Source organism: Balaenoptera acutorostrata, chromosome 9 (genome assembly GCF_949987535.1).
Source record: "Balaenoptera acutorostrata chromosome 9, mBalAcu1.1, whole genome shotgun sequence".
Taxonomy (NCBI): Eukaryota; Metazoa; Chordata; class Mammalia; order Artiodactyla; family Balaenopteridae; genus Balaenoptera; species Balaenoptera acutorostrata.
The window spans coordinates 89,170,451-89,195,349 of record NC_080072.1 but is presented as its reverse complement, the minus strand read 5'-3'; the positions used below and the strand labels follow the sequence as shown (position 1 = coordinate 89,195,349).

Genomic DNA, 24,899 nt, shown 5'->3' with positions numbered 1-24,899 from the left:
AGGTTCAATCCCTGGCCAGGAAACTGAGATCCCGCTTGGGATCTTTTGGCATGGCCAAAAAACCAAAACATAAAACATAAGCAATATTGTAGCAAATTCCATAAACACTTTAAAAATGGTCTACATCAAAAAAAAAATCTTAAAAAAAAAAGAAACCAAATCATAAATCTCAATACACGTAAGTGGACTAAATTCTTCTGTTCAGACCTTAAGAGTTATACCCTATTTTAAAAACAAAACAAATTTCAGCTATGTACTCTTTGCAAAAAACACACCTAAAGCACGCAGAAAGATAAAAGGCCCAACTATGGAAAAGACAGACCAGGCAATTAGTAACCAACAGGAGGCAAACTATAGTCATATTAATAGCAAAGGAGAATTCAGGCAAAAAGCATCATTAGAAATAAGGAAATTTGCTGCAGAACAATAAGTGATTCCATTCACTGGGAAAATGTATCGATTCTAGATGTGTGTCCCATGGGAATTTGTGTATAGCCTCATGCGAAGCCAGACTGACAGAATTAGAGGAAAAACTTGTCCAATCCATTGTCATGGTAGATTTTAACACACTTATCAGTAATCGGTAGATCAAATGAACCAAGAAAATTAGTAAGAAAATAGAAGATGTGAACAGTGTCACCATTGGGCTTGAGCTAATGCACTTGACTGCATCTGATGTCTGGAAAAGACACATTCCTTTCAGGCACACATGAACACGTGCTGGTTTGGCACACGCTCAGATGTAAAGCTGACCTTGGTATACTTCAAAGAATTATGATCAGACTACATTTTTTAAAAACCGCAATGCAATTAAGTTAGAAAACAAAGCCAATAAGATCATTAGAAAAATTCATTCACTTGGAAATTTCATAACACTTGTAATCGGCTCAAGGGTCAAAGGAGAAATTATCACTGAAATTAGACAAATTCATCATCTCACTTTTCACATCAAACTCATGGGATGCAATTCTTGAAAGGAAACTTAGAATAGTAAGAATTGGCCTTTGAAAAAAATAAGGCTCAAAATTGAGCTAAGATCTAACAGAAATCAAAGACCCACAGGTGCAGAAGGAAGGCAATTAAGAGAACAGAAATTTGTGAAATAGAGAAGCACATCAACAAGGCAAAAACTACATGTTTGAAAAGACAAGATTCATTTTGTTTAAAGGCACAAATGAAATGGAGTGAAAAACACCATAACCACAGATGTTACTGAGAAAAAAAGATAAGATCCTGAGACCAACTCTCAACACCCTTCAAATTTTCATATAATTGATGACTACTGAGAAAGATAGAATTTAGCAAAACAGATTCAAGGAGAGAAACGAAGCCAGAATAATCCTTTACCTGTAAAAGAAATGCATGCAATGGTCAAAACTTTTACCATGAAGAAAACACCACATGCAAATGGCTTTATCAGAATGCTCCCAAACATTCAGGAAGCAGATAATTCCATTCTTACGTGAAGAAATAATAAACAATTCATTTTAAGAAACCAGCATAAGCCGGACAACCAAACTGACAAAAACGGAACGGGAAAGAAAACTACAGCCCAATCTTCCTCATGGACACGGATGCAAAAATTCTCAACAAATATCATCCAACCAGATCCAACACTGAAAAAAAAAAATCATGATCAAGTTAGTTTTTATTCCAGGAATGAGACTGATTAATATGAAAATGTATTACTAGAACTGTTGTTAATTAACAGATTTAAAAGGATATGTTATCTCAACAGATAAAGAAACTAGAATTCAGCATCCATATATGACATTTAAAGTTTTTCTTAGCATATTTTTCAAAGAATAGTAATTTCCTTAACTTGACAAAAGACGTCGACCAAGAACACCCAGCAAACATACTTTATGGAGAAGCACGGCAACATTTAAGGTGAGGAATAGAGTGAAGACGTCCTTTCCATCACGCCCACCCCGCCTCCCCCTCAACGCTGCACTGGCGTTTGCGGCTGCCCCAGAGGAGTGAAGAAAAAGAAACGAAAGTTTTCATGGAACCCTGTTACCCAAGCTCTCACTGCTCGCCACAGGACAGGCCAATAATCAGGAGACGAGTTGCTGGGCAAAGAATAACGACTTCCTTCGGAGAGCCCCCAAACCCAGAAGACGGTGGGCTCGTGCCCCCAGGAGCCGTCTTGCCTGCGGCAGCAGTCGGGCTCCTTTTATACTACAAGGGGCGGGACTAAAGCCAAGCACTTCCTGGTTCCCGTCAGCCTCCGGAGGGGAGGTGTTCATTTCTCCCTCCTGCAGTCATTCACAGGTGGGCCTGCTCAGGAGGTTTCTTGGGAGCTAAACACACAGGTGTTTGAGCTGAATGCTCATTTACCTTCATCTCTCGGAGGCAAGGGTCCGAGATGGGCCATTGTGTGGAATTTAAGCTTATCGGCTTAAATTAACTTGTAAGAGAATACAAAATGTTCTTCCCTATTACAACTCTACGTTATATCAAAATGTAGAGTAGTACAACTGATGTGGAAAACATGTGTGGTGATTCCCCGAAAAATTAAACAGAGTTACCATATGATCTAATAATTCCACTTCTGGGTATATCCCCCAAAGAACTGAACGTGGGGACATGAAGAGATGTTTACAGACCCGTGTCCACAGCATTACTCACAACAGCCAGGAGGTGGAGGCAACCCAGTGTCCGCTGATGGATGATGGATAAACAAAACGTGGGCTACACACAAAATAGAATATTATTCAGCCTTAAAAAGGGAGGAACTTCTGACACCTGCTATAACATGGATGAACCTTGAGGACATTATGCTCAGTGACATAAGCCAGTCACCAAAGGACAAATACTGTGTGTCTGATTCCACTCATATGAGATCCCCAGAGGAGTCAAATTCACCGAGACAGGAAGTGGATGGTGCGTACCAGGGGCTGGGGGAGGGGATGGGGAGTGAGTGTTTAATGGAGACAGAGTTTCAGTTTGGGGAAGATGAAATGATTCTGGACGTAGACGGTGGGACGGTTGTACAACAAGGTGAATGTACTTAATGCCACTGAACTATACATCTAAAACTGCTTAAAATGATGGATTTTATGTTGTGTACATTTTACCACAAAGTTTTAAAAGTTGTAAGGATTCCAAAGGATTGTCCACAAACACTGGTCTCCTGATGCTGGTAGGAACTTCCCACCAAACCCAGGGGTTTATCATCTGCAGCTTGTGAATGAGGATGTGTTTCAGAGACTATATGCAAAATCACCTATCATTTTTCTGAGAAAGCTTCCATCAGGCTGTCAGAGGGTCTGTGACCCACACGAGTTCAAGAGCCATTCTGAGGGCCCCTCCCCTCTGCAGGTGTCACCTCCCCACTTTCCTCCCCTCCCTCTACCCACCCCCAGGACACTTTTCTCTTTCATTCACTCAGATTGTTTAAACATGATGCAATGTATATTCGTACATCTTTCTTGAACTCATTAGACAAGGTTTAATTTTTTAAGACAAGTGAGGCTGTGAAATCAACCAAACTTCCGTGTTTTTTCTATTACCCTTTTTTTCCTGCCTGACAATATTAAACAGGTCCACCTCTGGCTCGGGATGTGGAACAGCAAATTTACAAACCCATGTGGATGCTTCATCCCCCAAACCGTGTTCTGTGACCTTAAATTAATTTCCAGCTAAATTTTCTTGCTTTTTCATTCTTAATTTGGCATTTAGTGTGGACTGAATTCGAATACATTGAGGACCCCTGCTCGGTCCCATGGTCTGGGGTGGTGGGAATTCTTGGAGAGGTAACACTTCAGATAGCAGAGGGGAGGTGCCTCTGAGAAGTTGCTTCAACCTCAGAAACATGCAGGGAAGGAAAACTCTCGCCAGCTCAAGTTTCATCCAAGTGAACTCTGAGATGTGTTAACAAAATGTTTTTATTTCTATTTTTAAATGAAATGCATTGTTAGGTACTTGCATGAAACCTCGAAAGGCATTTACGTTCTTTGCTTTAACTCTTCCTTTGTGGCCACAGAAAGCGGGTAGGAAGGATGAACCGAGAACGGGCGCAGCAGACACAGCCCGGGCATCGTGCGGAGCCTGCGGCCCCGAGCCCGCCTGAGCGACGGTCAGTAGTCGTCGTAGTTGATGCTGGCTCCGTGCCTGAAGCCCTAGGGGCTCCAGGGACCGATCGCAGCATCCTCATCGTGGTGGCGCTGGTGGTAATCGTAGCAGTCGTGCCCATTCCGACCTCTGTTTAGCCAATGGGTGATGGCATCCTCAAATTTCTGCAGGAAAAGAGGATGAGAGGGGATGAACGTAAGGACACCGTTTCCCAGAGAACATCTTACTGACGCTGTTTCTCTGGGATCTTTCTTCAACGAGGAACAACCCCTCCTAAGAATAACTCCTGCCACAAGGACCTACTGTACAGCACAGGGAGGAATTATATTCCCTATCTTGTAATAACTTATAAGGGAGAAGAATCTGAAAAAGAATATATGTATAACCGAATCACTTTGCTGTATACCTGAAACTAACATAACATTGTAAATCAACTCTACTTCAATAGAAAACAATAAATCATCGTTTTTTAAAAAGACCAACTCCTGGCTACAGCATCCCTGGGCCAGAGGTCAATACTAACCAGCTGGAGAACGCTGCTGAAAGCTTTCTCCCCCAAAGGAGTACACACCCCTACCCGTGAACACGTCTGTCTGTGAGTTCTAAATATACCCCAGACTTCAACAGTTTTCTCTTTTTCAGTCAAGAAAATGGACCCCTGCCCAATACAGTAACAGCTGGGCCTGTCCCCAGGCGCTGGGCATCTGATGTGGCAGACGCTGACCCCCTCCCCGTCCCGCCCGGGCTTCGTGAACGTGGTGCATGAAACCACTTTGCAGCCTCGGGGCAGGGAATTTGGACACGTCTGGCGGTGACACTCTCACACCTGTCGTGTTGCTCAGACAGGCCCGGATGCAGTGATTCAGGCCACAAACGCTTACTACGTGGGCACGATTCAACCCTCATCCCCGTCTACTCACTCGGCCTGGGGCTCCAGACTCCTCTGACCCTCCCCCAGTCCCTGCCTTGAAAAGGAAACAGCTTGCTTGTCTCACAATACTGCAGTTTTTCCCATAGTGAAGTAGTCTCCTTCCTTGGTTTTTCTCATTTTATAATCTTGTTTGAGGTTTTGGCTTAACATATTTTTTTTCCAAACAATTTGTAAAATATTTTATGAATACAGAAATAATGCAGACACATTTAACAAATGTGTATGTGAGAGGGAGACAAAGAAAAAGGGAGAGATTTCCATTGCCGAAGGCAACCACTACTGACATTTGGATGCATTTCCTTCTAGTCTCTTCTATGCATCATATTTAGTTATTATACCCTTACTTGATCCCCATTTTTATTCTGGTTTTGTCACCAGTCATTATTTTAGCCATTTCCCCATGTCAAACTCTTAACACCCATTTTCTTGAACTGCAAATACAGATAATCAAGGAAATGCAAATTACTAAACTATGATATGGCACTTTATCAAAGAAGTAAATTTATTTGTTTTAAAATTTTTTCAGTGGCAATACCAGATGCTGCTGAAGATCTGAGAATAGTGGGGCTCTCACGCATGACTTATGGGAAGATGAAATTTGCTGGTACTTAACGACCGTGACGTGTGATTCTATCTTTTGGCCCAGTAACTCCACTGGACAAAATGATACTAAGTAAGGAGAAAACTACACAGGAAGATGCAAATAACAGTACCTGCCTTTTGGGTTGTTGTGAATGTTAGGTAATTCATATAAGTATGAGACCCGTGCCTGGCACAGTTTGGCTCTAGGTGCTTAGTGATTTGCACAGCAAGAAAATTATATTTGAGTAGCAAAAAGATAATTAGGGAACAACTGGTATAGCCAACGGTTAGGACTGGGAAGGAAATTATACAGCTACAGGATTGCATGCTATGCAGCCATTAAAAAGGATGTTTCTGAAGAGTTTACTTTTGTTCGCCTCTTGCAGTATTTTGTATACACCCTCCATTCACAATATGAGCCATGAGCCCGTTTGGAAAAACCCTTCCAGTTCCCCCCTGGAAGATGCCACCCTCCGTCCACTCCCTGGCTGGGGCAGTGAGCTGTGCTCTCCACATCAGGCCTCACTCAGCACAGCCCTGCCCATCACCCTGCAGACTCGCTCCGGGCCAGTGGAATCTCACACCTTAACTCCGCCGCTGGCTGACCTGTACCTGGTCCCCGGCTGGGAGTCGGGGATGATAAGCAGTCTTTTTCCTTCATTCGGTGAATATGTCCATTCATGCTACCTGGACACATGAACCGAACCGTACTTCCTGCAAATGCATTGACAAATTTTCCCAGGAGCATCTGCAAAGACCCGTCTCTCTTTAAAAGACGCTTTGCATCTCTTTCCAATATCCTCATGGGTCTTTGCATCGATCTTGCTGTTTCTGACATTTTTTGGGAGGCAAAGTTGAAAATGTTTTGGGAGGGGGTGAGTTATTTTTAAAGACACCCAGGCAAAACGGACCAGATACATTAAAAGAGTCCCTAAGAACACCAGACTATCGATGAATTTAAGTCCCAGCCAATTTGGGCGGGGAAGTCTCTGGATCTCTGCTTCCAAAACCTGATGGGAGAGATTCCCATCTGGGCACACTGGGATGGAAAATTCTAGCTAATACTCTTACCTGGTCATATTGGCGGTAAGAGGGGGCAGGGAGGAGGTGGACCGTGTCATCATGGAGGTAACAGGGGGCAGGGAGGCGGTTGACCGCGTCATAATGGAGGTAAGAGGGGGCAGGGAGGACGTGGACCCTGTCACTGTAGAGGTAAGAGGGGGCATGGAGGAGGTGGACCCTGTCACTGTGGAGGTAAGAGGGGGCACGGAGGAGGTGGACCCTGTCACTGTGGAGGTAAGAGGGGGCACGGAGGAGGTGGACCCTCTCACTGTGGAGGTAAGAGGGGGCAGGGAGGAGGTGGACCCTGTCACTGTGGAGGTAAGAGGGGGCAGGGAGGAGGTGGACCCTGTCACTGTGAAGGTAAGAAGGGGCACGGAGGAGGTGGACCCTGTCACTGTGGAGGTAAGAGTGGGCAGGGAGGAGGTGGACCCTGTCACTGTGGAAGTAAGAGGGTGCACGGAAGATGGGGACCCTGACACTGTTGAGGTAAGAGGGGGCACGGAGGAGGTGGACCCTGTCATTGGGGAGGTAAGAGGGGGCATGGAGGAGGTGAACCCAGTCATTTTGTAGGTAAGAGGGGGCAGGGAGGAGGTGGACCCAGTCATTGTGGAGGTAAGAGGGGGGCAGGGAGGAGGTCGACACTGTCATAGTGGAGGTAAGAAGGAGCACGGAGAAGGTGGACCCTGTCATAATGGAGGGAAGAGGGGGAAGGGAGTAGGTGGACCCTGTTATTGGAGTTCAGAGAAGGGCAGGGAAGAGGTAGACCATGTTATGGGGGGTCAGAGGGGGACAAGGAGGGGGTGGACCCTGTTATGGGGGGTCAGAGGGGGGCAGCGAGCAGGTGGACACTGTCATAATGTAGGTAAGAGAGGGAAGGGAGGAGGTGGACCCTGTTATGGGAGGTCAGAGTGGGGTAGGGAGGGGGTGGACCCTGTTATGGGGGGTCAGAGGGGGGCAGCGAGGAGGTGGACTTTGCATAGTGCAGGTAAGAAGGGGCACGGAGGAGGTGGACCCTGTTATAGTGGAGGTAAGAGGGGGCACGGAGGAGGTGGACCCTGTCGCTGTAGAGGTAAGAGGGGGCACGGAATAGGTGGACCCTGTCACTGTGGTGGTAAGAGGGGGCAAGGAGGAGGTGAACCCTGACACTGTGGAGGTAAGAGGGGGCACGGAGGAGGTGGACCCTGTAAAAGTGGGGGAAAGAGGGGGCACGGAGGAGGTGGACCCTGTAAAAGTGGGGGAAAGAGGGGGCACGGAGGAGGTGGACCCTGTCACTGTGGAGGTAATAGGGAGCACGGAGGAGGTGGACCCTGTCATAATGGAGGTAAGAGAGGGAAGGGAGGTGGTGGACCCTGTTATGGGGGGACAGAGGGTGGCAGCGAGGAGGTGGACCCTGTGATTGTCGAGGTATGAAGGGCCATGGAGGAGGTGGACCCTGTCACTGTGGAGGTAAGAGGGGGCACCGAGGAGTTGGACCCTGTCACTGTGGAGGTAGGAGGGGGCATGGAGGAGGTGGACCCTGTCACTGTGGAGGCAAGAGGCGGCACGGTGGAGGTGGACCCTGACACTGTGGAGGTAAGAGGGGGCACGGAGTAGGTGGACCCTGTCATTGTGGAGGTTAGAGGGGGCATGGAGGAGGTGAACCCAGTCATTTTGTAGGTAAGAGGGGGCAGGGAGGAGGTGGACCCTGTCACTGTGGAGGTAAGAGGGTGCACGGAGGAGGTGGACCCTGACACTGTGGAGGTAAGAGGGGGCACGGAGTAGGTGGACCCTGTCATTGTGGAGGTTAGAGGGGGCATGGAGGAGGTGAACCCAGTCATTTTGTAGGTAAGAGGGGGCAGGGAGGAGGTGGACCCTGTCACTGTGGAGGTAAGAGGGGGCAGGGAGGAGGTGGACCCTGTCACTGTGGAGGTAAGAAGGGGCACGGAGGAGGTGGACCCTGTCACTGTAGAGGTAAGAGGGGGCAGGGAGGAGGTGGACCCTGTTATGGGGGGTCAGAATGGGGCAGCGAGGAGGTGGACCCTGTGATTGTGGAGGTAAGAGGGGGAAGGGAGGAATTGGACCCTGTTATGGGGGGTCAGAGGGGGGCAGCGAGGAGATGGACCCTGTTATGTGCAGTGAGAGGGGGGCAGCGAGGAGGTGTACCCTGTTACGGGGGGTGAGAGGGGGGCAGCGAGGAGGTGGACTCTGTCATAGTGGAGGTAAGAAGGGGCACGGAGGAGGTGGACCCTGTCATAATGGAGTTAAGAGGGGGAAGGGAGGAGGTGGACCCTGTTATGGAAGGTATTCGGAGGGCAGGGAGGAGGTAGACTCTGTTATGGGAAGTCAGAGGGGGGCCGGGAGGGGGTGGGACCTGTTATGGGTGGTCAGAGGTGGGCAGCGAGGAGGTGGACCCTGTCATTGGGGAAGTAAGAGGGGGAAGGGAGGAGGTGGACCCTGTTATGGGGGGTCAGAGGGGGGCAAAGAGGAGGTGGACCCTGTTATGGGGGGTCAGAGGGGGGCAGCAGGAGGTGTACCATGTTCAGGGGGGTTAGAGGGGGGCAGCGAGGAGGTGGTGTATGTCATAGTGGAAGTAAGAAGGGGCACGGAGGAGGAGGAGGTGGACCCTGTGATAATGGAGGTAAGAGAGGGAATGGAGGAGGTAGACCCTGTTATGTGAGGTCAGAGGGGAGCAGGGAGGAGGTAGACCCTCTTATGGGAAGTCAGAGGGGGGCAGGGAGGGAGTGGACCCTGTTATGGGGTGTCAGAGGGGGGCAGCGAAGAGGTGGACCCTGTCATTCTCGAGGTATGAAGGGGCACGGAGGAGGTGGAACCTGTCCCTGTGGAGGTAAGAGGGGGCACGGAGGAGGTGGATCCTGTCACTGTGGATGTAAGAGTGGGCAGGGAGGAGGTGGACCCTGTCACTGTGGAGGTAAGAGGGTGCACGGAAGATGTGGACCCTGACACTGTTGAGGTAAGAGGGGGCACGGAGGAGGTGGACCCTGTCATTGGGGAGGTAAGAGGGGGCACGGAGGAGGTGGACCCAGTCATTGTGGAGGTAAGAGGGGGGCAGGGAGGAGGTGGACACTGTCATAGTGGAGGTAAGAAGGAGCACGGAGAAGGTGGACCCTGTCATAATGGAGGGAAGAGGGGGAAGGGAGTAGGTGGACCCTGTTATTGGAGTTCAGAGAAGGGCAGGGAAGAGGTAGACCCTGTTATGGTGGGTCAGAGGGGGGCAAGGAGGGGGTGGACACTGTTATGGGGGGTCAGAGGGGGGCAGCGAGGAGGTGGACACTGTCATAATGTAGGTAAGAGAGGGAAGGGAGAAGGTGGACCCTGTTATGGGAGGTCAGAGTGGGGTAGGGAGGGGGTGGACCCTGCTATGGGGGGTCAGAGGGGGGCAGCGAGGAGGTGGACTCTGCATAGTGCAGGTAAGAAGGGGCACGGAGGAGGTGGACCCTGTTATAGTGGAGGTAAGAGGGGGCACGGAGGAGGTGGACCCTGTCATTGTGGAGTTAAGAGGGGGAACGGAGGAGGTGGACCCTGTCGCTGTGTAGGTAAGAGGGGGAACGGAGGAGGTGGCCCCTATCACTGTGGAGGTAAGAGGGGGCACGGAGGAGGTGGACCCTTTCATTGTATAGGTAAGAGGGGGCAGCGAGGAGGTGGACCCTGTGATTGTGGAGGTAAGAGGGGGAAAGGAGGAGGTGGACCCTGTTATGGAGGGTCAGAGCGGGGCAGCGAGGAGGTGTACCCTGTTAAGGGGGGTTACAGGGGGGCAGCGAGGAGGTGTACCCTGTTACAGGGGGTCAGAGGGGGCAGCGAGGTGGTGGACTCTGTCATAGTGGAGGTATGAGTGGGCACTGAGGAGGTGGATCCTGTCACTGTGGAGGTAAGAGGGGGCACCGAGGAGTTGGACCCTGTCACTGTGGAGGTAAGAGGGGGCATGGAGGAGGTGGACCCTGTCACTGTGGAGGTAAGAGGCGGCACGGTGGAGGTGGACCCTGTCACTCTGGAGGTAAGAGGGGGCACCGAGGAGTTGGACCCTGTCACTGTGGAGGTAAGAGGGGGCATGGAGGAGGTGAACCCAGTCATTTTGTAGGTAAGAGGGGGCAGGGAGGAGGTGGACCCAGTCATTGTGGAGGTAAGAGGGGGGCAGGGAGGAGGTGGACACTGTCATAGTGGAGGTAAGAAGGAGCACGGAGAAGGTGGACCCTGTCATAATGGAGGGAAGAGGGGGAAGGGAGTAGGTGGACCCTGTTATTGGAGTTCAGAGAAGGGCAGGGAAGAGGTAGACCCTGTTATGGTGGGTCACAGGGGGGCAGCGAGGAGGTGGACACTGTCATAATGTAGGTAAGAGAGGGAAGGGAGGAGGTGGACCGTGTTATGGGAGGTCAGAGTGGGGTACGGAGGGGGTGGACCCTGTTATGGGGGGTCCGAGGGGGGCAGCGAGGAGGTGGACTCTGCATAGTGCAGGTAAGAAGGGGCACGGAGGAGGTGGACCCTGTCATTGTGGAGGTTAGAGGGGGCATGGAGGAGGTGAACCCAGTCATTTTGTAGGTAAGAGGGGGCAGGGAGGAGGTGGACCCTGTCATTGTGAAGGGAAGAGGGGGCATGGAGGAGGAGGACACTGTGATTGTGGAGGTAAGATGGGGCAGCGACGAGGTGGACCCAGTCATTGTGGAGGTAAGAGGGGGGCAGGGAGGAGTTGGACCCTGTCACTGTGGAGGTAAGAGGGTGCACGGAAGATGTGGACCCTGTCACTGTGGAGGTAAGAGGGTGCACGGAAGATGTGGACCCTGACACTGTGGAGGTAAGAGGGGGCACGGAGGAGGTGGACCCTGTCATTGTGGAGGTAAGAGGGGGCATGGAGGAGGTGAACCCAGTCATTTTGTAGGTAAGAGGGGGCAGGGAGGAGGTGGACTCAGTCATTGTGGAGGTAAGAGGGGGGCAGGGAGGAGGTGGACACTGTCATTGTGGAGGTAAGAGGGGGGCAGGGAGGAGGTGGACCCTGTCATTGTGGAGGTAAGAGGGGGCACGGAGGAGGTGGACTCTGTCATTGTGGAGGTAAGAGGGGGAAGAGAGGAGGTGGACTCTGTCATGGGGGGTCAGAGGGGGGCAGGGAGGAGGTGGACCCTGTCATTCTGAAGGTAAGAGGGTACACAGAGGAGGTGGACCCTGTCATTGTGGAGGTAAGAGGGGGCAGCGAGGAGGTGGACCCTGTGATTGTGGAGGTAAGAGGGGGAAAGGAGGAATTGGACCCTGTTATGGGGGGTCAGAGGGGGGCAGCGAGGAGATGGACCCTGTTATGTGCAGTGAGAGGGGGGGCAGCGAGGACGTGTACCCTGTTACGGGGGGTGAGAGGGGGGCAGCGAGGAGGTGGACTCTGTCATAGTGGAGGTAAGAAGGGGCACGGAGGAGGTGGACCCTGTCATAATGGAGTTAAGAGGGGGAAGGGAGGAGGTGCACCCTGTTATGGAAGGTAAGCGGAGGGCAGGGAGGAGGTAGACTCTGTTATGGGAAGTCAGAGGGCGGCAGGGAGGGCGTGGACCCTGTTATGGGGGATCAGATGCGGGCAGCGAGGAGGTGGACCCGGTCATTGTGGAGGTAAGAGGGGGAAGGGAGGAGGTGGACCCTGTTATGGGGGGTCAGAGGGGGGCAGCGAGGAGGTGGACCCTGTTATGGGGGGTCAGAGGCGGGCAGCGAGGACGTGGATTCTGTCATAGTGGAGGTAAAAAGGGGCACGGAGAAGGTGGACCCTGTCAGTGTGGAGGTAAGAGGCGGCACGGAGGAGGTGGACCCTGTCAGTGTGGAGGTAAGAGGGGGCACGGAGTGGGTGGACCCTCTTATGGGAGGTCAGAGAGTGGCAGCGAGTATGTGTACCCTATTAAGGGGGGTTTGAGTGGGGCAGCGAGGAGGTGGACTATGTCATATTGGATGTAAGAAGGGGCACGGAGTAGGTGGACCCTTTCATAATGGAGGTAAGAGAGGGAAGGGAGGATGTGGACCCAGTTATGGGAGGTCAAAGGGGGGCAGCGTGGAGGTGGACCCTGTTATGGGGGGTCAGAGGGGGGCAAAGAGGAGGTGGACCCTGTTACGGGGGGTGAGAGGGGGGCAGAGAGGAGGTGGACTCTGTCATAGTGGAGGTAAGAAGGGGCACGGAGGAGGTGGACCCTGTCACTGTGGAGGTAAGAGGGGGCACGGAGGAGGTGGACCCTGTCACTGTGTAGCCAAGAGGGGGCACGGAGGAGGTGGACCTTGTCACTGTGGAGGCAAGAGGGGGCACGGAGTATGTGGACCCTGTCACTGTGGAGGTAAGAGGGGGCACGGAGGAGGTAGACCCTGTCACTGTGGAGGTAAGAGGGGGCACAGATGAGGTGGACCCTGTCATAATGTAGGTAAGAGAGGGAAGGGAAGAGGTGGACCCTGTTATGGGGGGTCAGAGGGGGGCAGCAAGGAGGTGGACCCTGTGATTGTGGAGGTAAGAGGGGGAAGGGAGGAGGTGGACCCAGTTATGGGGGGTCAGAGGGGGGCAGCGACGAGGTGTACCCTGTTACGGGGGGTGAGAGGGGGGCAGCGAGGAGGTGGACTCTGTCATAGTGGAGGTAAGAAGGGGCACGGAGGAGGTGGACCCTGTCATAATGGAGTTAAGAGGGGGAAGGGAGGAGGTGGACCCTGTTATGGAAGGTAAGCGGAGGGCAGGGAGGAGGTAGACTCTGTTATGGGAAGTCAGAGGGGGGCCGGGAGGGGGTGGGACCTGTTATGGGTGGTCAGAGGTGGGCAGCGAGGAGGTGGACCCTGTCATTGGGGAAGTAAGAGGGGGAAGGGAGGAGGTGGACCCTGTTATGGGGGGTCAGAGGGGGGCAAAGAGGAGGTGGACCCTGTTATGGGGGGTCAGAGGGGGGCAGTGAGGACGTGGACCCTGTCAGTGTGGAGGTAAGAGGGGGCACGGATTAGGTGGACCATGTTATGAGGAGACAGAGGGGGGCAGCGAGGAGGTGGAACCTATTATGGGGGGTCAGAGGGGGGCAGCAGGAGGTGTACCATGTTCAGGGGGGTTAGAGGGGGGCAGCGAGGAGGTGGTGTATGTCATAGTGGAAGTAAGAAGGGGCACGGAGGAGGAGGAGGTGGACCCTGTGATAATGGAGGTAAGAGAGGGAATGGAGGAGGTAGACCCTGTTATGTGAGGTCAGAGGGGGGCAGGGAGGAGGTAGACCCTCTTATGGGAAGTCAGAGGGGGGCAGGGAGGGAGTGGACCCTGTTATGGGGTGTCAGAGGGGGGCAGCGAAGAGGTGGACCCTGTCATTCTCGAGGTATGAAGGGGCACGGAGGAGGTGGAACCTGTCCCTGTGGAGGTAAGAGGGGGCACGGAGGAGGTGGATCCTGTCACTGTGGATGTAAGAGTGGGCAGGGAGGAGGTGGACCCTGTCACTGTGGAGGTAAGAGGGTGCACGGAAGATGTGGACCCTGACACTGTTGAGGTAAGAGGGGGCACGGAGGAGGTGGACCCTGTCATTGGGGAGGTAAGAGGGGGCACGGAGGAGGTGGACCCAGTCATTGTGGAGGTAAGAGGGGGGCAGGGAGGAGGTGGACACTGTCATAGTGGAGGTAAGAAGGAGCACGGAGAAGGTGGACCCTGTCATAATGGAGGGAAGAGGGGGAAGGGAGTAGGTGGACCCTGTTATTGGAGTTCAGAGAAGGGCAGGGAAGAGGTAGACCCTGTTATGGTGGGTCAGAGGGGGGCAAGGAGGGGGTGGACACTGTTATGGGGGGTCAGAGGGGGGCAGCGAGGAGGTGGACACTGTCATAATGTAGGTAAGAGAGGGAAGGGAGAAGGTGGACCCTGTTATGGGAGGTCAGAGTGGGGTAGGGAGGGGGTGGACCCTGCTATGGGGGGTCAGAGGGGGGCAGCGAGGAGGTGGACTCTGCATAGTGCAGGTAAGAAGGGGCACGGAGGAGGTGGACCCTGTTATAGTGGAGGTAAGAGGGGGCACGGAGGAGGTGGACCCTGTCATTGTGGAGTTAAGAGGGGGAACGGAGGAGGTGGACCCTGTCGCTGTGTAGGTAAGAGGGGGAACGGAGGAGGTGGCCCCTATCACTGTGGAGGTAAGAGGGGGCACGGAGGAGGTGGACCCTTTCATTGTATAGGTAAGAGGGGGCAGCGAGGAGGTGGACCCTGTGATTGTGGAGGTAAGAGGGGGAAAGGAGGAGGTGGACCCTGTTATGGAGGGTCAGAGCGGGGCAGCGAGGAGGTGTACCCTGTTAAGGGGGGTTACAGGGGGGCAGCGAGGAGGTGTACCCTGTTACAGGGGGTCAGAGGGGGCAGCGAGGTGGTGGACTCTGTCATAGTGGAGGTATGAGTGGGCACTGAGGAGGTGGATCCTGTCACTGTGGAGGTAAGAGGGGGCACCGAGGAGTTGGACCCTGTCACTGTGGAGGTAAGAGGGGGCATGGAGGAGGTGGACCCTGTCACTGTGGAGGTAAGAGGGGGCACCGAGGAGTTGGACCCTGTCACTGTGGAGGTAAGAGGGGGCATGGAGGAGGTGAACCCAGTCATTTTGTAGGTAAGAGGGGGCAGGGAGGAGGTGGACCCAGTCATTGTGGAGGTAAGAGGGGGGCAGGGAGGAGGTGGACACTGTCATAGTGGAGGTAAGAAGGAGCACGGAGAAGGTGGACCCTGTCATAATGGAGGGAAGAGGGGGAAGGGAGTAGGTGGACCCTGTTATTGGAGTTCAGAGAAGGGCAGGGAAGAGGTAGACCCTGTTATGGTGGGTCACAGGGGGGCAGCGAGGAGGTGGACACTGTCATAATGTAGGTAAGAGAGGGAAGGGAGGAGGTGGACCGTGTTATGGGAGGTCAGAGTGGGGTACGGAGGGGGTGGACCCTGTTATGGGGGGTCCGAGGGGGGCAGCGAGGAGGTGGACTCTGCATAGTGCAGGTAAGAAGGGGCACGGAGGAGGTGGACCCTGTCATTGTGGAGGTTAGAGGGGGCATGGAGGAGGTGAACCCAGTCATTTTGTAGGTAAGAGGGGGCAGGGAGGAGGTGGACCCTGTCATTGTGAAGGGAAGAGGGGGCATGGAGGAGGAGGACACTGTGATTGTGGAGGTAAGATGGGGCAGCGACGAGGTGGACCCAGTCATTGTGGAGGTAAGAGGGGGGCAGGGAGGAGTTGGACCCTGTCACTGTGGAGGTAAGAGGGTGCACGGAAGATGTGGACCCTGTCACTGTGGAGGTAAGAGGGTGCACGGAAGATGTGGACCCTGACACTGTGGAGGTAAGAGGGGGCACGGAGGAGGTGGACCCTGTCATTGTGGAGGTAAGAGGGGGCATGGAGGAGGTGAACCCAGTCATTTTGTAGGTAAGAGGGGGCAGGGAGGAGGTGGACTCAGTCATTGTGGAGGTAAGAGGGGGGCAGGGAGGAGGTGGACACTGTCATTGTGGAGGTAAGAGGGGGGCAGGGAGGAGGTGGACCCTGTCATTGTGGAGGTAAGAAGGGGCACGGAGTAGGTGGACCCTTTCATAATGGAGGTAAGAGAGGGAAGGGAGGATGTGGACCCAGTTATGGGAGGTCAAAGGGGGGCAGCGTGGAGGTGGACCCTGTTATGGGGGGTCAGAGGGGGGCAAAGAGGAGGTGGACCCTGTTACGGGGGGTGAGAGGGGGGCAGCGAGGTGGTGGACTCTGTCATAGTGGAGGTAAGAAGGGGCACGGAGGAGGTGGACCCTGTCATAATGGAGTTAAGAGGGGGAAGGGAGGAGGTGGACCCTGTTATGGAAGGTAAGCGGAGGGCAGGGAGGAGGTAGACTCTGTTATGGGAAGTCAGAGGGGGGCAGGGAGGGCGTGGACCCTGTTATGGGGGATCAGAGGCGGGCAGCGAGGAGGTGGACCCTGTCATTGTGGAGGTAAGAGGGGGAAGGGAGGAGGTGGACTCTGTTATGGGGGGTCAGAGGGGGGCAGCGAGGAGGTGGACCCTGTCATTGTGGAGGTAAGAGGGGGCACGGAGTCGATGGACCCTGTTACTGTGGAAGTAAGAGGCGGCACGGAGGAGGTGGACCCTTTCACTATGGAGGTAAGACCGGGCACGGAGGAGGTGGACCCTGACACTGTGGAGGTAAGAGGGGGCAAGGAGGAGGTGGACCCTTTCATTGTGGAGGTAAGAGGGGGCAAGGAGGAGGTGGACCCAGTCATTTTGTAGGGAAGAGGGGGCAGGGAGGAGGTGGACCCAGTGATTGTGGAGGGAAGAGGGGGCTTGGAGGAGGTGGACCCTGTCATTGTGGAGGTAAGAGGGGGCACGGAGGAGGTGGACTCTGTCATTGTGGAGGTAAGAGGGGGCACGGAGGAGGTGGACTCTGTCATTGTGGAGGTAAGAGGGGGAAGAGAGGAGGTGGACTCTGTCATGGGGGGTCAGAGGGGGGCAGGGAGGAGGTGGACCCTGTCATTGTGGAGGTAAGAGGGCACACAGAGGAGGTGGACTCTGTCATTGTAGAGGTAAGAGGGGGCAGCGAAGAGGTTTACCCTGTTATGGGGGGTGAGAGGGGGGCAGCGAGGAGGTGGACTCTGTCATAGTGGAGGTAAGAAGGGGCACGGAGGAGGTGGACCCTGTCATAATGGAGTTAAGAGGGGGAAGGGAGGAGGTGGACCCTGTTATGAAAGGTAAGCGGAGGGCAGGGAGGAGGTAGACTCTGTTATGGGAAGTCAGAGGGGGGCAGGGAGGGCGTGGACCCTGTTATGGGGGATCAGAGGCGGGCAGCGAGGAGGTGGACCCAGTCATTGTGGAGGTAAGAGGGGGAAGGGAGGAGGTGGAGCCTGTTATGGGGGGTCAGAGGGGGGCAGCGAGGCGGTGGACCCTGTTATGGGGGGTCAGAGGCGGGCAGCGAGGACGTGGATTCTGTCATAGTGGAGGTAAAAAGGGGCACGGAGAAGGTGGACCCTGTTATAGTGGAGGTAAGAGGCGGCACGGAGGAGGTGGACCCTGTCAGTGTGGAGGTAAGAGGGGGCACGGAGTGGGTGGACCCTCTTATGGGAGGTCAGAGAGTGGCAGCGAGGATGTGTACCCTATTAAGGGGGGTTTGAGTGCGGCAGCGAGGAGGTGGACTATGTCATAGTGGATGTAAGAAGGGGCACGGAGTAGGTGGACCCTTTCATAATGGAGGTAAGAGAGGAAAGGGAGGATGTGGACCCAGTTATGGGAGGTCAAAGGGAGGCAGCGAGGAGGTGGACCCTGTTCTGGGGGGTCAGAGGGGGGCAAAGAGGAGGTGGACTCTGTCATTGTGGAGTTAAGAGGGGGCACGGAGGAGGTGGACCCTGTCATTATGGACATAAGAGGCGGCACGGAGGAGGTGGACCCTGTGATTGTGGAGGTAAGAGGGGGCAAGGAGGAGGTGAACCCTATCAGTGTGGAGGTAGGAGGTGGCACGGAGGAGGTGGACCCTGTCATAATGGAGGTAAGAGAGGGAAGGGAGGAGGTGGAGCCTGTTATGGGAGGTCAGAGGCGGGAGGGAGGAGGTAGACCCTGTAATGGAGGGTCAGAGTGGGGCAGGGAGGGGGTGAACCCTGTTATGGGGGGTCAGAGGGGGGCAGCGAGGAGGTGGACCCTGTCATTGTGGAAGTAAGAGGGTGCAGGGAGGAGGTGGACCGTGTCATAGTGGAGGTAAGAGGGGGCAGGGAGGAGGTGAACCCTGTCATTGTGGAGGTAAGAGGGGGAAGGGAGGAGGTGGACCCTGTTATGAGGGGTCAGAGCGGGGCAAAGAGGAGGTGGACTCTGTCATTGTGGAGGTAACAGGGGGCACGGAGGAGGTGGACCATGTCACTGTGGAGGTAAGAGGGGGCACGGAGGAGGCGGACCCTGTCACTGTGGATGTAAGAGGGGGCACGGAGGAGGTGGACCCCGTCACTGTGGATGTAAGACGGGGCACGGAGGCGGTGGGCCCTGTCACTGTGGAGGTAAGAGTGGGCAGAGAGGAGGTGGACCCTCTCACTGTGGAGGTAAGAGGGTGCACGGAGGAGGTGGACCCTGACACTGTGGAGGTAAGAGGGGGCACGGAGTAGGTGGACCCTGTCATTGTGGAGGTTAGAGGGGGCATGGAGGAGGTGAACCCAGTCATTTTGTAGGTAAGAGGGGGCAGGGAGGAGGTGGACCCTGTCATTCTGGAGGGAAGAGGGGGCATGGAGGAGGAGGACACTGTGATTGTAGAGGTACGATGGGGCAGCGACGAGGTGGACCCAGTCATTGTGGAGGTAAGAGGGGGGCACGGAGGAGGCGGACCCTGTCACTGTGGATGTAAGACGGGGCATGGAGGAGGAGGAGGAGGTGGACCCTGTGATAATGGAGGTAAGAGAGGGAATGGAGGAGGTAGACCCTGTTATGTGAGGTCAGAGGGGGGCAGGGAGGAGGTAGACCCTTTTATGGGAAGTCAGAGGGGGGCAGGGAGGGAGTGGACCCTGTTATGGGGTGTCAGAGGGGGGCAGCGAAGAGGTGGACCCTGTCATTCTCCAGGTATGAAGGGGCACGGAGGAGGTGGAACCTGTCCCTGTGGAGGTAAGAGGGGGCACGGAGGAGGTGGACCCTGTCACTGTGGAGGTAAGAGGGGGCACGGGGGACGTGGATCCTGTCGCTGTGTAAGTAAGAGGGGGCACGGTGGAGGTGTCCCTGTCATAGTGGAGGTAAGAGGGGGAAGGGAGGAGGTGGAGCCTGTTATGGGGGGTCAGAGGGGGGCAGGGAGGAGTTGGACCCTGTCTTGTGGTGGTCAGGGGCCACGGATAAGCTAAGAAGGTGGTGATCGTCCTGGGGAGGGTGCCGATTAAGGGGTGTGGGAAGGACCGCCTAATCTGAGCTATAGTTCCCCTTTTGTTCCTAACTCACGTTGTGTCCAGGAGGTGACTTTCTACCCCTGTGTCCATTGTCCTCACATGGAAACGTGAGAGTACGTCACCTGTTTCTTTCCGGGCGACGTCAGGCTCCACCCCGCACACTCTCTAGAGCGGCTGGTCCCACAGGCTCTGTGTGCGGCGCTGAGGACTTCATGGCACAGACTGTGGTGATCCGCATCCTGGGTTCACCGTCCAGCTGGAGAAACGTCTGTCACACCATCACCTGTGTGATTGATAATTTTCCCAAAGAAGATGCCTTGGATGCCTTAAATAAATAAAAAATAAAGTGTTGATATCTTTTTCAATATAGCTGCTTTCATTTGTAATCTTGTGTATTTTCTGTATTAAAAACCATTATTCTTAGAAGAGATTTCCTAGACACACAAAAATGGTAAAGACCGTATGATTTTCAATCAATGATCAAATGGGAGCCTCTAGGAGCGGGGGCAGATTAGAGAGATAACCTGAGTCCTCAATGCTCCAGTGGGAGTAGATGAGCTGCTGAATGTGAGTTTTAAAAATCTGTTTAAAATGCATCCCTTAGATGATACGAAAGCAAGGAATCTGCAGAATCCCAAAATGAAGCGAAAGCAGACTTTGCCTGGAGGATTCTGCAGAATCCTGTAGAGCCTGTGCTTCTCTGAAGGCTGCCTGGCATCAGAATAGGAGACAAAGCCCGGGTCAGATGCCCCCTATCAGACTGAGCCCCCAAAAGGCTCCACCTTGATGAGGGGAAGTGACAAATTAACCCATCACAGTGCCAAGGGCACTTAGGATGCTTTGGGTGGGAGTGGATGGGTGGGTGGGGAGAGGGCACCAGGAGAACAGGGACCACGAAGGATCCCTGTTTGGTAGACGCCCACCCCCCAGCCCTGGCCCCTGAACTTTAGGCCACTAGCAACAAGAAATCCAAGTGCTGGCTGGAAGAATCCAACTTAACTCAGGCTTAACATTGCGTGCAGCAACGAACACCCAACACAGCAAAAAATCAAAATAAATAAATAAATTTAAAAAAAAACAAAAAACAGCTCCAAGGAAAATGAGTACATCATGGTTAGAAATTACATGACATCAAGGAGGCGAGACACCATGAGTGAGAAGCAACGGGTGGCAGCTAGAAATAGAGCCGCAACGACTTCAGATGGTGGAAATAAAGTTTAATACCTTTAAGGAAATGAAAGGGAAACTTGAAAATCTGAACAGATAACAAGACAGAACTAAGCACATTTGAAAAAGGGAAAATAGTGACATTTATACACCTGAATAAAGTTCAAGAAATAATAGGCTGGGGAAGAAGGAACATTCAAAGAAACAGAATTTTCCAAAGTTGTTGAAAGACACCAACCCTCAGATTAAGAAGCCCAAAAAACCCCAAGCAGTATAAATATATAGACACAGATATAAGTAACAAAGGTGGGTCTGTTATAAAAGACAGCTGGAGAGGACGGTGTCCCCTCCCCACAGGAAAGACAGGTTATAATGAAAGCCTTCACATCAACAGTGGAAACCACAAGGCTATATGATAGTATCTTCAAAGTGCTGATTAACTCAAGCAAGAATTCTATAGCGAGTAAAACAAGGGAAAGTGTGAAACTTGGGAGTTTACCATCAAAGGACCCTCACTAAATGGATTCTGGAGGATGGAGTTAAAGCCAAAGGAAAATGAGCTCAGATGTGTGGCCTGACTCTGAAGGAGAAATAGTGAACCAAGCGGCTTTGTGACACCTAATCAAACCAGCAACTATAAATGAAACAACGGTAACTTATGGGGAAATAAAGCAGACTCGATTTAAAATGCCAAGTTACTGTAGGTTATAAATTGGGAGGGGAGGTTGCAGAATAAAGTATTTTGGGGTCCTTGTATTGTCCAGGACAAGACTATGGTTATTGATTACTGGTAACTTGTTAAATATGGATTAAATGGGCAAACACTAATAGAACAGACCCAGTGTAACCTTCAAAAGAAGTGAAGGGAAAAGAATAAGTGAAGGAAAACAAACAGTCCAAATGAAGGCAAGACAAGAGGAAAAGGGGGAGAGGAACACGTAAAATGGGACAAGTCAAAATTCAAAATGTGATGTTAGAGATAAAACCAAATCACAAAGGACTTCCCTGGAGGTCCAGTGGTTGAGACTTTGCCTTCCAATGCAGTGGGTGCAGGTTCAATCCCTGGCCAGGAAACTGAGATCCCGCTTGGGATCTTTTGGCATGGCCAAAAAACCAAAACATAAAACATAAGCAATATTGTAGCAAATTCCATAAACACTTTAAAAATGGTCTACATCAAAAAAAAAATCTTAAAAAAAAAAGAAACCAAATCATAAATCTCAATACACGTAAGTGGACTAAATTCTTCTGTTCAGACCTTAAGAGTTATACCCTATTTTAAAAACAAAACAAATTTCAGCTATGTACTCTTTGCAAAAAACACACCTAAAGCACGCAGAAAGATAAAAGGCCCAACTATGGAAAAGACAGACCAGGCAATTAGTAACCAACAGGAGGCAAACTATAGTCATATTAATAGCAAAGGAGAATTCAGGCAAAAAGCATCATTAGAAATAAGGAAATTTGCTGCAGAACAATAAGTGATTCCATTCACTGGGAAAATGTATCGATTCTAGATGTGTGTCCCATGGGAATTTGTGTATAGCCTCATGCGAAGCCAGACTGACAGAATTAGAGGAAAAACTTGTCCAATCCATTGTCATGGTAGATTTTAACACACTTATCAGTAATCGGTAGATCAAATGAACCAAGAAAATTAGTAAGAAAATAGAAGATGTGAACAGTGTCACCATTGGGCTTGAGCTAATGCACTTGACTGCATCTGATGTCTGGAAAAGACACATTCCTTTCAGGCACACATGAACACGTGCTGGTTTGGCACACGCTCAGATGTAAAGCTGACCTTGGTATACTTCAAAGAATTATGATCAGACTACATTTTTTAAAAACCGCAATGCAATTAAGTTAGAAAACAAAGCCAATAAGATCATTAGAAAAATTCATTCACTTGGAAATTTCATAACACTTGTAATCGGCTCAAGGGTCAAAGGAGAAATTATCACTGAAATTAGACAAATTCATCATCTCACTTTTCACATCAAACTCATGGGATGCAATTCTTGAAAGGAAACTTAGAATAGTAAGAATTGGCCTTTGAAAAAAATAAGGCTCAAAATTGAGCTAAGATCTAACAGAAATCAAAGACCCACAGGTGCAGAAGGAAGGCAATTAAGAGAACAGAAATTTGTGAAATAGAGAAGCACATCAACAAGGCAAAAACTACATGTTTGAAAAGACAAGATTCATTTTGTTTAAAGGCACAAATGAAATGGAGTGAAAAACACCATAACCACAGATGTTACTGAGAAAAAAAGATAAGATCCTGAGACCAACTCTCAACACCCTTCAAATTTTCATATAATTGATGACTACTGAGAAAGATAGAATTTAGCAAAACAGATTCAAGGAGAGAAACGAAGCCAGAATAATCCTTTACCTGTAAAAGAAATGCATGCAATGGTCAAAACTTTTACCATGAAGAAAACACCACATGCAAATGGCTTTATCAGAATGCTCCCAAACATTCAGGAAGCAGATAATTCCATTCTTACGTGAAGAAATAATAAACAATTCATTTTAAGAAACCAGCATAAGCCGGACAACCAAACTGACAAAAACGGAACGGGAAAGAAAACTACAGCCCAATCTTCCTCATGGACACGGATGCAAAAATTCTCAACAAATATCATCCAACCAGATCCAACACTGAAAAAAAAAAATCATGATCAAGTTAGTTTTTATTCCAGGAATGAGACTGATTAATATGAAAATGTATTACTAGAACTGTTGTTAATTAACAGATTTAAAAGGATATGTTATCTCAACAGATAAAGAAACTAGAATTCAGCATCCATATATGACATTTAAAGTTTTTCTTAGCATATTTTTCAAAGAATAGTAATTTCCTTAACTTGACAAAAGACGTCGACCAAGAACACCCAGCAAACATACTTTATGGAGAAGCACGGCAACATTTAAGGTGAGGAATAGAGTGAAGACGTCCTTTCCATCACGCCCACCCCGCCTCCCCCTCAACGCTGCACTGGCGTTTGCGGCTGCCCCAGAGGAGTGAAGAAAAAGAAACGAAAGTTTTCATGGAACCCTGTTACCCAAGCTCTCACTGCTCGCCACAGGACAGGCCAATAATCAGGAGACGAGTTGCTGGGCAAAGAATAACGACTTCCTTCGGAGAGCCCCCAAACCCAGAAGACGGTGGGCTCGTGCCCCCAGGAGCCGTCTTGCCTGCGGCAGCAGTCGGGCTCCTTTTATACTACAAGGGGCGGGACTAAAGCCAAGCACTTCCTGGTTCCCGTCAGCCTCCGGAGGGGAGGTGTTCATTTCTCCCTCCTGCAGTCATTCACAGGTGGGCCTGCTCAGGAGGTTTCTTGGGAGCTAAACACACAGGTGTTTGAGCTGAATGCTCATTTACCTTCATCTCTCGGAGGCAAGGGTCCGAGATGGGCCATTGTGTGGAATTTAAGCTTATCGGCTTAAATTAACTTGTAAGAGAATACAAAATGTTCTTCCCTATTACAACTCTACGTTATATCAAAATGTAGAGTAGTACAACTGATGTGGAAAACATGTGTGGTGATTCCCCGAAAAATTAAACAGAGTTACCATATGATCTAATAATTCCACTTCTGGGTATATCCCCCAAAGAACTGAACGTGGGGACATGAAGAGATGTTTACAGACCCGTGTCCACAGCATTACTCACAACAGCCAGGAGGTGGAGGCAACCCAGTGTCCGCTGATGGATGATGGATAAACAAAACGTGGGCTACACACAAAATAGAATATTATTCAGCCTTAAAAAGGGAGGAACTTCTGACACCTGCTATAACATGGATGAACCTTGAGGACATTATGCTCAGTGACATAAGCCAGTCACCAAAGGACAAATACTGTGTGTCTGATTCCACTCATATGAGATCCCCAGAGGAGTCAAATTCACCGAGACAGGAAGTGGATGGTGCGTACCAGGGGCTGGGGGAGGGGATGGGGAGTGAGTGTTTAATGGAGACAGAGTTTCAGTTTGGGGAAGATGAAATGATTCTGGACGTAGACGGTGGGACGGTTGTACAACAAGGTGAATGTACTTAATGCCACTGAACTATACATCTAAAACTGCTTAAAATGATGGATTTTATGTTGTGTACATTTTACCACAAAGTTTTAAAAGTTGTAAGGATTCCAAAGGATTGTCCACAAACACTGGTCTCCTGATGCTGGTAGGAACTTCCCACCAAACCCAGGGGTTTATCATCTGCAGCTTGTGAATGAGGATGTGTTTCAGAGACTATATGCAAAATCACCTATCATTTTTCTGAGAA

General features: G+C 51.4%; 1 long non-coding RNA gene across 1 annotated transcript; it reads right to left on the bottom strand.

Moving 5' to 3' along the window:
* Positions 1-3,872: 3,872 nt before the first annotated feature.
* On the bottom strand, positions 3,873-24,206 carry LOC130708815 (uncharacterized). Its single transcript, XR_009009204.1, has 3 exons — positions 23,673-24,206; positions 19,557-19,759; positions 3,873-4,241 (listed from the first exon to the last, which is right to left on the bottom strand). It is a non-coding gene; the product is annotated as an uncharacterized LOC130708815 (long non-coding RNA).
* Between the last annotated feature and the right edge of the window lie 693 nt (positions 24,207-24,899).